The sequence below is a fragment of the Cotesia glomerata genome, linkage group LG10 (genome assembly GCF_020080835.1).
Source record: "Cotesia glomerata isolate CgM1 linkage group LG10, MPM_Cglom_v2.3, whole genome shotgun sequence".
Lineage (NCBI taxonomy): Eukaryota > Metazoa > Arthropoda > Insecta > Hymenoptera > Braconidae > Cotesia > Cotesia glomerata.
Window position 1 is genome coordinate 4624621 of NC_058167.1, and position 13241 is coordinate 4637861.

Below are 13241 nucleotides of genomic sequence, written 5' to 3' on the forward strand. Positions count from 1 at the left end.
ACCAGCCATTGATTCATGAAATAATCGATGAATTTCTCAAGGCGAAGAAATACACTGTTATCTTCTGAATTTAATACATTAAGTACAATATTCTCGAAAGCCTGAGGTATAAATTCAGCCGGTAAATATGGCAAAGCCATTAGCTTTCTCAAAATATCTTCAACAGCAGTGTCAGTGTCCGTTCGAACGTTTGTGTTCTTTTTACTGAGTCTTTTTATTGCTCCTCTTTTAACCGCATTCTTCGTAAGGGCCTGTAATTAAATAGAATCAGTAGGGGAGGAGGGGGTCAATTGAACCAAAAAAAGTTTAGTAATTTTTCACTATTCTAATTAAAACTAAATAATAATTTTTTAACTTCCCGCTAAGAAAATTAAAAATTTTCAAAAATCGGGAAGTTATTGGTTTTACCCCGTTTTTCGAAAATCGAGTTTTCAACGGATGTTGACGTTTTGAGGTCCTAGGAAGCCTGCCCGAATGTTTCCGTGGTGATGTCCGTATGTATGTATGTATGTATGTATGTATGTGTGTGTGTGTGTGTGTGTGTGTGTGTGTGTGTGTGTGTGTGTGTGTGTGTGTGTGTGTGTGTGTGTGTGTGTGTGTGTGTATGTATGTGTCTATGTGGCCGAATGTAAATCTCTCATAACTTTTGAACGGCTCGACCGATTTCATCGCGGTTGGTGCCATTCGAAAGGGTTTGACGAAACTTATTTTGAATACAATTTGGACCGTTTCGAACCGGTAGATTTTGAGAAATCTCAAAAAAACTACAAAAAAAAAATTTTTGAAATGTGGCTTTTTTTAATTACTTTTAAACGGCTTTACTGATCAATACCAAAAACTAATCAGCTCTTAACTTTAAAAAACCACGTCGATCGCCACTATCCCGGTCAAAATCGGTTGATTCGTTCGTGAGTTATCGTCGTCGAAAAAAAACCGAAAAAAATGTTTTTTCGGAATTACATCGAAATTCCTACTTCGATCGATTAAGGTATTACCCTCGCGACTTTCGTTGGCAAAAGTTTATGCTAGATTGTATGTTACACATACTGGATAGTCATTATTGACAAGCCTAAAACTTTTTGCTGTTTATGTACTTATTTCAGCCAATCACCAACGAGAAACTGATCGTTTGAAAAGTCTGGCAACACTGTGTGAGCGTTGAGACATTTTATAGCGGTTATACTGTAGTGTTTTGGACTAACTGTAGATTAACCTCTGTTTTGACACATGCGTTTATTTATTTGTTTACATACATTTATTCAGAAATATAATTACAATGTCTGAAAAATTGACTTATAAAGGACGATTCATAAAAAAAGTCCTTAAAAATGTCAGAAATATCTAGCAAGTATGAAAATAACTATGCAAATAACAAATAGAAAAAAAAATAATTGACAATATTGTTTTGTTTTTTCAGAAAAATCAGTAACTAATCTTTTTATGATGATGTATTAACTGATTTTAAATTTTAGTATTTTTTTTATTTTTTCATCTGACTATTATTTTTATAACTTATAAAAGATTAATAAATATTATTATATTAAAACTGATAACTTTTTGAATTTTTATAAATATAGAAAAATACTTATTTTCATAAAATAATCATTGTTATTCTTTTTTTAATAAATAAAATTAATAACTATAATATTACACCTAACGTAAATTAAACTTTTCAAATTTGTCAGCGCATGCGCGTCTCATACTTCTTTCACGGCTCACAAAACTTGCGCTGTTGCCACAGCTTTAATAACGTATCCCCTCCTCGGCTAAAGTCTGGTAAATTTTTCATTACTTATTAATAAATATCTCTGAAACTGTGTGGTAATTATCAATGAATTGTTTTTTTAAGAATTGTTTAGTTGTTAGTTAACGTTACTCAAGTTTTTTAAAAAGATCCAAAGAAAAGTTTCTGAGATATAAAAATGTTTGTAGGTAAGCTTTTTGATATCCCGTATACCGTAATATATAAGAGCGTTCAAAACTCAAACTTTGAAATTAAATATCTCGAAAACTAGATAGTCAAAAATTCACAAATTGCGCCAATCGATGCAGAATTATATAAATATTAACCTACCAAAGTTTAAAAAAAATCCTAACAAAACGACTCTGGCGAGGGTAATACATTAAAACTTGAAGATTCTTATGAAGCCTGAAAAACTGCGTAGAATGCCACCAACCGCGTGAAAATCGGTTTATTCATTTAGAAGTTATTGCGGTTTTAAAATTTAAGAAATAGTGTTTTATTAAACTTTCACCAGATTTTTGAGCTCGGAGAGCTCAAAATGACACGAAAATTATATTTTTGAGCTCGAAGAGCTCAAAACCGTAGTAAGTGTAATTTTGAGCGCTTAAATATGAAATTAGCGGGAAGTTGCAGGGATGGCCTTCAGGGTCAACCGTTTTCCTAATTTTTTTTTCTTGGAATGGTAGTTTATTAAGTCTACTATTATTATCAATACATAAATTTGTCAATAAACAACGTGAGTTTTTAAAAATTAATAATTTATCCAAACGCGTCGAATGGTTCAATTGACCCTCGCTCGGGGGCAATTGAACCACTGCTTGGGGTCAATTGAACCAATAATATTTAAAACTCAAACCCGAACTTTTAATAAATAATATATTAATTGTTACTTACTCATATTACTGTTGCACATTTTTAATGCACATATATTATATTAAATAAATTAAAAATCAATTTAAAAATAATTTTCATTATAAATTCAGTTTATAAAATTATTAGGTTATTTCCATGAGTATTTTTCACGTAGAGTCAAGATGCGCGCGCATGTCCCATGCTTCTCCGTATGGTTCAATCGTCCCCGGGGCTGCTGGTTCAATTGACCCTATATAATTTTAAAATAATTAATAGTAAATAACAAATAAATAAACTATTATATTACTATAAAAAAAGTTGAGGATTATAAAGTATAAGTATATACAACTACTACAATTCAAACTTCATCAATTAATTCAAAAATTGAAATATTATTATACAATTTTTCACGAGCCGAAAAAACAGTTTACATGAGTAGCTAAACAAGGTCGGTTTGATGCCCCTATAAAGTAGATTTCTGCGGTACTGACATTGGATTTCTGCCTTATCGACGGTTGTTTGTGGAGTTTCTGCGATACCGATGGTGGGTTTTTGTGCTCTGCTTACCGACTGTTAGGGGATTATCATCGATTTGTTGGTCGGTTTTTTTTACCGACTGTTGGGGAATTATCATCGATTTGGTGATTGATTTTTACCGACTGTTGGGGGATTATCATCGATTTGTTGGTCGGTTTTATTTACCGACTGTTGGGGGGTTATCATCGATTTGGTGATTGATTTTTACCGACTGTTGGGGGATTATCATCGATTTGTTGATTGATTTCATTGAGGTCAAAATGCTACCACCCCAACAGCAGAGCTGATACTCTTTGGCTGTGTGTATCAGCTTTGGTGTTGATGTGATATGCACTTATTTGATGCGATGATAAATTTTATATATATTCAAATGACTTGTGGTATAAGTATATGCGAGAAAGATCGATACTTACGCCGCTCTGGTGGGATGAAATGGAGGTATTGAAGTTTATTTATCGATTTGAGGTAAGTTTGATGTCAATTGGTGATCTATGTTATCTACAGTCGGTTTAATACCGAATAGATTTTCTGTTTTATCGACGTGGGGTAAGAGTTTTTTCTGAATTTTAACGTTTTTTAGCCTCTCCTCTCTCGATTACGTCACGTTTTTACGTCATCCGACAAGTTTAAACCTGTTTTTGGTGTTGTCGTCGTTGGGAGGGGATCGTTGGTGGGGAGTTATACTTACTTGCCTCCAAATTTCAGTCCTCTGCCTACAGTTACTCGATTCAGTTGTGTAATCCATGGATAAATTGACTGATATCGAAATCGCCTTTCTCAGAAGTCAATCACCTTACTGGGACGATTTTGACGATTTAATAGAAAGTTATTTTGGTGACATTCCACCTGAGGATATCGGGATATTTGTGGGGAAAATTATTGATTTGCATAAAAATTTAGAGGTGATCAAAGCTGCTCGCGAAAAAGTGAACTGTTCGAATTGTGCTGATAGACTTGAAATAACCAAGAAACTAATAGAAATTAGAGACAACTTAGTTAAAACTGCGCATACAAAAGTATCTTGTTCTCATTGTGTGGATAAACTAAATTTAATTGACGATTTACTTAAGACTGCATATACAAAAGTATCTTGTTTAAACTGTGTGGATAATCATAATTTAAACCAAAAACTGTTAGAAATTACACAGAAGTTTCAAAAACTAGAATTACGTTTCATTCATCAGTAACTCTACAATGAACCGTAAAAGATTGAGGTAATTTTTTAAAATCATTAATTATATATTAAAAATTTACGTATTTTGTTTATAAAAATTTTAATTCATTTCAGACTTCTTTCATGTGACGATTTATGTGGTCATTCTGCGCAAATCGAGTTCGACGAAGTAAGTGCTTCATCCAGTGATAGTGAAACTTCAAGTGAAGCTTCTATCGAAGCTCTGAGTGAAGCTTCTAGTGAAACATCTAGAGAATTTTTTTGTGATTTGGAAATTTCTACGGAAAGCGTTGTTTGTATAGTGGAAGAATGTTATATTGGTGATAGGAAAGTTAAAGTAACATCTTATCATTTTAAAAACTTTTTAGTAACGAGCTATAAATATTTCGAAGACAATCCGGATAGTCCACCAATTGAGGCTATACTTATAATTCTTTAATTAACCAATTAAAAAAAGTGAAATATGGAATACTTAATTGATTTTACCGGTTATATTATGCCTAACGGTTCATTTTCAGTCAAGGAATTTTGTGTCACCAAGATTACTAATGAATATCAAATCAATGGTGTTTATGAGTGTGACTATCATTTATTTGATAGGTATCGTAAGGGTTTTGACTGTTTCATTAGTATAAATTAACCTGTATCGGATAAATAATAATCATACATGTTAAGTAGCTTGTTAAATCAACATGAAGTCGGAGGATATTTTAAAACAAAAGGATGTTTTACATCAAATCTCCCAGGCAAGTGATGCAATCCGACGCAAACATAAACTCTTAAAGTTAGGAAAAGATACAGCTGAAAAAGCCATGGATGAAATGTTCAAGCCGATAGTCACACCATTGAAAACTCTTATTGAATCATCAGAGCGGAAAATTAAACAAGAATATATAAAAAAAGAGATAAAAGAAGAAACAAAAAATGAAAACTCAGACCAACAACCAGATGACTTTGATAGTCTGATCTCTGATGATGAAAGTTTCATTAATAGCAACAGACAGTATCGATCCACAGAACCACTAGCTTCAAGTACTCCTGCCAAAACGGATCATTTATTAAAAACTTACATACAAAAATTAAATCGAAATCACAAAGAGAATGATTTCAGGTATGGTGTTCGCAAAAGAAATAAAGCAATGTACATTGGAAATTCAAATATTTATTTCAACAAAGATGAAATTAATGTTCAAGACAAAGTTTATCCCATGACTCATGGTTTATTGGAATTATTATTCAAAAAAGATTCTCAAGATTCTGTAGTAACACAGAATGATAAGAAATACTACTTAGATATTGTTGAAAGAACGAATATGTATTGGAAAAATTACAAGCCGAATACAAGTATTTTCAATGATCCGTCACCCAAGTTCCAAAATTATGTTGTTGAATTCCTAGCAAAAAGACATCCAAACTTTTCGAAAGGTGGAGGTTTACCTAGCCACATGATAGTAAAAAAGAAAAATAGAAATATGGATTATGTATACTGGGATGATCCTAATGAACTGGTTGAAAGATTACGCCTATTAATGGCCTCTCAATCAGTTGGTAATACCAGTCATACTAATGAAATTATTTCGATTATTGAAGAATTAAGAGAGGCTGAAATTATATATTAGAAGTAATATTTCAGAAATTTCACCATTAGTTTGTGAACTGTTGAAGTGAACTGAACAATAAAAAAAAATGAGTATTGATATATTTGGACGTTCTTTGAAAGCGGTAGCAGTTGTTAGTGGACCTCCAGGAGCTCCAGGAAGAGGATTTAAAATAAATTCTGATGGGCAATTTGATTTAGAAAACAAAAGATTATGTGAAGTTGGAGAACCAGTGAAAGATAATGATGTAATAACATTGAAATTTATGCGTGATTTTATAAATAAAGAATTATCTTCATTAGAGAGGACTATAAGAGAAGATCAATTAGAAATTATTTCCCATTTACATTCAGAAGTTGTATCATTGAGGACTTCTCTTGATTTGTTGAAAAAAGAAAATCAAGAATTAAAAAGAAAGAAACCGAAACAAGAAGAATTAGGAAAAAAAAATGGAAGATAAAAAATCGGTAATAGCATATGAACTTCACAGACCAGCTCGTAAAAATTATCAACGCCGTCATGTTGATATTCGAGAACTTGATGAGACTTGGCAAGCTGATTTAGTTGAAATGATTCCTTATTCAAAAGTAAATAATAATTATAAATATTTACTAACAGTGATTGATATATTTTCCAAGTACGCTTGGGCTGTACCTATAAAAAATAAAAGTGCTAATGATGTAACCAGAGCAATGGATTCTATATTAAAACATGGAAGAATTCCAAAAAATCTGCATGTTGATCAAGGCAAAGAATTTTATAATCAAGAATTCCGTAATCTTATGAAAATGTATAAAATTAATATGTACTCAACATTTAGTAATTTGAAAGCATCCATATGTGAAAGATTTAATAGAACACTTAAAACTAATATGTGGCGAAAATTCACTGCTCGTGGTACTTATAAGTGGATCAACATGATTGATGATTTAGTGAATACTTACAACAACACTAAACATAGAACAATGAAAATGAAACCAGCAGATGTAACTGTTGATAATGAACAAGACTTGAAGAAGAGTATTTACCAACCTCTTACTACGCTGAGAAAAAAATTACTTAAAAAAAATAAATTTAAAGTTGGAGATAAAGTAAGAATAAGCAAGTATAAAAATTTGTTCGAAAAAGGTTACACAGCAAACTGGGCAACTGAAATATTTACAATAAACAAGGTGCAGAATACGAATCCAACAACGTACAAACTTGTAGATTACCAGGATCAGCCAATTGAAGGAGCATTTTACAGTGAAGAACTCAGCAAAACAAAATATCCTGATGTATACCTAGTTTAAAAAATTGTAAAAAAGAAAGGAAGTAAATATTATGTTAAATGGTTGGGATTTGACACCACCCATAATAGCTGGATTAATAAAACTGATTTATAAAAATGTTTAATTTTATTAATAAAATTTTAATTTAAAAAAAAAAATAAATTGGATTTTTCTTATATGCAGTTCATTCATTACTTTATTAATAATTTAATAATAATTTCTACTAATAATAATTTGAGGATAGTAATAATAAAAAAATTTATTTAAAAAAATTTATTATTTCACAAAAAAATTTTTTTAAACTTAGAAAATATAGAATCATGAGGGGTAAGTGTGCGCAGTGAGTAAGTGCGCAGACCCATACGTATGGGACTGCTCACTCTTACCCTGCTGCACACATGTACACATGTACACGGAGAAAAAAAATATTCTTAAAAACTTACAAATAAATTTTAAAACTTTTAAAAAATTATTTTCTAAACTTCCAAAAAAATCATTAAATTATTTGTTACGTCGTGGTCTTATTTTAACATTATTTTATTTGTCTGAATAATATAATTTTATTCTTTTAAAATATATTTTTAAAAGAAATAAAATTTACAGCAAACACTGATAATGAGAAACGCATGAAGTGTCTCGTCCGGTCTCGCCGAAAAATTTCCCGTCATTAGGCAGACTTAAGTTCTTTGAAGATTAAAATCCTAAGTACACAAGTAAATGGGAGTTTTATTGCCCTCTGTATTGACAGCATTTTAGAAAAGAACTTTAGAAATTTTTAAACGTTTAAATAGGATTAAATCTAATAGAAAATAAATTTAAAACTTTTAAGATAAAATAATTTTAAAGAACTAAAAATTTAATAATAAAAGTTAACAACAAATTTAATAACCAACATTAATATAAATAGGAAGTATTTAAATAATTACTAAAAAAGGGGAATTAACAACTAAAACAATAGAAAATATTTAAATAATTATTTAAAAATTTAATAATATAAAAAAAAGAAAAATCAACAACAATTACCCTGGCAGATCCAATTACACCGTGTAGTACGGTGTAAGTTTAGTGTAAGCGTAGAAACACTTGATTTACACTTAAGTTACCATCTCTTAACTCGGTGTATTTGTGAAAATTTTAATCGTAGTATACACGCTACTTACACTGATTTTTCAACACTTGACTTACTCTGTGTAAACACGCAGTCTTCGCTGAATGTAATTTAATTTTTTTATTTTATTTAAAGTATGGTTAACGATGATTATACAAGTAATGATAATAAAAATAAATTTTATAGATCTATATAGATTCAAATCTATATTTTTTTAATAATATTTATTAATTTTGACTAGGTAGATTTTAAAATCGATCGTTGGGAGTGGATTTCAATCGCTCTTAAGTAAAAATCATTAACGGTTTGCAATTGATTAAAACGCGAATCGAAAAAATATAATGATAAAATTAATATAGCCCAATTAAAAAATAGTTACAATTTTGGATTACTTATCCAGTTGACCGAGAAAAAAGTTTACTTGAACTGTCTAAGAATATAGTTTATCCTGGCGGCTCTGAACCTGCTGTATTTGTATGTATACTGTGTATACAGAGTGCTCATACATTATCTTAAGACCTTGAGTCTTCGGTGTATATACGATGTATACTCTATGTATTTGTGCTATTGGTACACGGTGTATACTTGTTAGATACACAATGCTTCGACGGTGGTTGTTAGTGGTAAAAATATGATACCCACACAGTGTATACATTGTGTGTGTGTGTTGGTGGTGTATACACGGTGTATCGATGGTGTATACACAATGTATATATGGTGATTATCAGTGGTGTTTACACTATGTACACGCTGTAATTACTTTGTTTATGATAACTTTACAATTTGCTTATGAATTTCGAATCATTTTATGCGAAAACTTTACGGGATTTCATATGTGAGCCATATAATAGTATGTATCTCACTTTGAGATCGACATGAAACCCGTGAAAAAATGTTCTGGTCCAACCTGATATGTCTGCATATGGCTGTATCAAATTTTTTGATATAATTATATCAGGCTTCATATGGTCTGATACCATATATAATTTTTAATATCTCCTGATATGAGCTGATACGGCCTGATATGGAAATTGGCCATATCAGGTCTTACATGACTATATCAGGCTTGGTATAATTTGATATGCCCGTATGATGTTTTGATAGGTTCTGATATGATTTGATCTAATCTGATATGACTTGATAAAGGGTACATGCTTTGAAAATTTGATGTATTTACTTTGTAAGAATATTCACTGATAGGCCTAATACTATCGAAAGAAGTGATATATATGTTTTTTCGGAATAACTCCAGAATTCCTCGTTCAATCAATTCAAACTTTAAGATTTTTTATGAGGCTGAAAAAACTGTTGTATGCCGCCAACCACGTGAAAATTGGTTAATTTACTCAAAAGTTATTGTGGTTTGAAAATTCAAAAAATAGTGTTCTATGAAACTTCTATCAGGCTTTTGAGCTCGAAGAGCTCAAAAACATTGTAAATGCAATTTTAAGCGCCTAGGTATGGAATTAGCGGAAAGTTGCAGGGATAGCCTTCAGAGTCAACTGTTTTTCTGATTTTTCTTTTTTAATCAATATATTTTATAGTGGAATTATGATACAAACTATAAAATTAGTCCAAAGTTTCTATTAAAAAAAAATTTTTTTTTTTTAATGTCGAGTTTTATTAAATAAAATAAATTTTTTTTTTAATCAAAGAATTAATATTTTTTTAATTATTCTACTTTTTAATAAACTTATACACTTATAAATTTTTAAAAAGTATAAATCATTAATTGGTAAAATTTTATCATATTGATTTTATAAGCAAAAGAGCGACTACAAAACTAAACAATTACCGTTTTCTATTCCGTTTAAAATATACAGAAACAGAAATATATTTTTTATTATTAAAACAATGATATAGAAATTATGTTTACAATTGTTTAGCACGCTACGTCAGGCCACATAAAAAATTTCTATTTATGAATGATTTTTTTTATCATTTAATATCAATGCTGGTTAATTAGTTAGGTATTATGAAAATCGATTGAATATTATAAAAAAACGTTAATAATAAATAACAAATAACTTTTGAAAATTAAAAAAAAAGCGTTTTATCAATAATCTACCGAGTTTTAGAGCTCGAAGACCTTAAAAGCGCGTAAGGGTTGAATCTTTGACTCCAAAATAGCATTCAATCTACATTTTTGAGCTCGAAGATATCAAAACACCGTAATGAATAGAATTCGTAGCGCATTTTGTTAGTTATTAACGAAAAGTTGCAGAAATGACCTGCTGAATAAGAAATAATTTTTTTCAATTTCACAGCGAAAAAAGCAATGAAATGTAATAATAATTATTACTAATAATACTTATTACTAATAATTATTTATAAATAGCAAAAGTTTTCAGTGTTACTGGAACTTTATGCTATAGTCAAATGGTGATTGTGACTTAAAAAGTCGACAACATTCCCTGTACGCTTGCGCAGATTTGTTGAAACTTGCGCGCGTAAATACACGTGTGACTGCCATATTTGTCGAAACAGACTGAATGTCTATCGAACGCATTTTCCGCGGTTTTGGACACCTCCTAAATAACCTATTTTTTTTCAGTTACATGGTATGAGTGGATTTATAAAGTACTATGTAGTATAAAGTTAAAACAAGAACAATAACAGAGAACGCCACAAACAAAAACGCATATCAAAAGTCGTATTTAAAAGTATTTCTGTTATAGATAATACTACAGAAAGTATAATCGTAATTTTACAGCTACATAACAGTGTGAAGCACGTGCTGTAGTGACTAAATACAATATATTTTTTGGTGATTGGATGTAAAAGTAAGTTATTATCAGTTATTATCTATACTTCTTTAAATGATTATATGTGTAAATACTAAACAATTTTTCAATTATAAATAAATAAGTAAACAATGGAAAAATTAAATCAAAAAATATATTCACACTCACACTGAAAAACAAGTATTTACAATCAAGTCCGGTGTGTGTATGAAATAAATTAATAAAATATATTTAAAAAATTTTGTGAGTAATTAAAATTTATCGACTTATAATATAAAGCTACATTTTCGATTTCAATTTTAATTTGTTTTCGTAGTTGTAAAATAAATGGATTTATTTTTTGAGTAATTAATTATTTACTTTTTTTCTTGTCGATTCAAGAATCGATGCTGCGAGATTGACTGTCATTTCAAAATCATCATCATTTACTAGTTTTCTAATTTGTCAATATTTACGTTTGAAATATTTGACGAAACAAAATGGTGAATTTAAATATGTAGAAGGTATTTTAGTGTATAAAACAACTAAAATTGTCATAAATGTACGTTACGAATTGACAAAAAATTCAAGCTTTGTTTAAACTTCTTTACATCACATTTTTTCCCAAGTAATTTTATCTGATTACAAAAAAATATTTGTGTGGTAGAGCTCAGAGAGATTAATTAATGAGTAAAATTAATTTTTTTGTTATGTTAAAATAAAGATCATCGGAAGCTTTATTGTAACTTATTGTACTTTTAATATAATTTTTATCTATTTCAGAAATCTATACTTCACCATCATGAGTGAAAATCAAAGGAAAACTCGAACTGCTATCATCAAAAGAAATAAAAGGAAATTGAAAATTTACCAAAAATTATATCCCAAAGATACGTTATTTCGTTTCCTACCTCAAGGTTATCTAGAAGAAGTAAGTCTATCAAAAATAAAGTATTTTATTATATTTGTTATAGTTTAATTAGACTATAAATACTAATAACTTATTTCCTTAATAGTTGTTAACAAGCAAAAGTATTTACTTTACCTATAAGACTAATTCGACTTTCCACAATAAGTTTTTTGTTTCTATTGGAATTCTGATTTGTGAATGGATTTTTTTGCTTCAAATTCAATACTTATTATTGATTCATCAGTAATAATTTAAATGTTAACTAGTAATTTTAAGCAATAAAGTTAGCTTCCTTATTCTCCCTTCTTACTTTGCTCGTGATAGAAAAGTACTTATAAAACTATTGTGTAAACTTAATGTTGTTTTTCTATTATATCTAGTTTTTTTATGTTATGTTGTTTTCTGTGTTTGTTACTTCGGAACATTGTAATTCATCAACCAGTTAAAAAAATTTCGTTTTCTATTGTGAAGAGAATATTTACAAGAGAGTTCCATTTTAGTTTCATTGGAATTTGTCGAAGTTCGCTTTATTTTTTGTTGAAAATATTCTTATCTTATATTACTTTGAGGATTAATAAGAAAAATCTCGTTCAGATTTACATATTTTATTGAAATTTTCATGAGTTTTATCTTCAATGAGCTATTTCATTTTAAAAGAATCAAATGAAATTCAATCAATTCATCTAATTTCTCAAACTATGTTGATAATATCAAAAACATTTTTACGTTTCTAGGCCCAGAAAGCTTTTTGACTGTTCCAGCGACGATGCCCGCACGCATGCGCGCGCGCGCGCGTGTGTGTGTGTGTTTGTGTGTAAACCTCTTTTAACTTTTGAATGCGAAAATCTCAAAAATAATAATTGCTTTTTTTGAATACATTATAAATTACTTTACTGATCGATTCCAAAAACTAATCAGCTCTTAACCTCGAAAAACCGATCACTACCAAACACGCCAAAATCGATTGATTTGTTCATGAGATATCGTTGTCGAAAAGTTTTGAGAAAAGTGTTTTTTTTAGATTACTTCCCAATTTCTAGCAAATTGTTCGAGAATTTTTTATTGTGAGGAAGTGAATTAATTTAACACAACAATTTTATATTAAATAATCTAAACGAATCTTTATTTATCTTCTAAATGATTAATAAATGATAATATGTTATCTTGAATAATTAACAATATTGTAATAATACAAAAAGAACGTAAAAGAATAATTATAAGTTGTATGCACGTGGCTGCACGTAGTACCGCCAAGAGTACAAGATATAAAGTAAAGTATAGAGAGTAAAGGGGAGAGGAGTCGTATGCACCGTCGAGCGGCGCG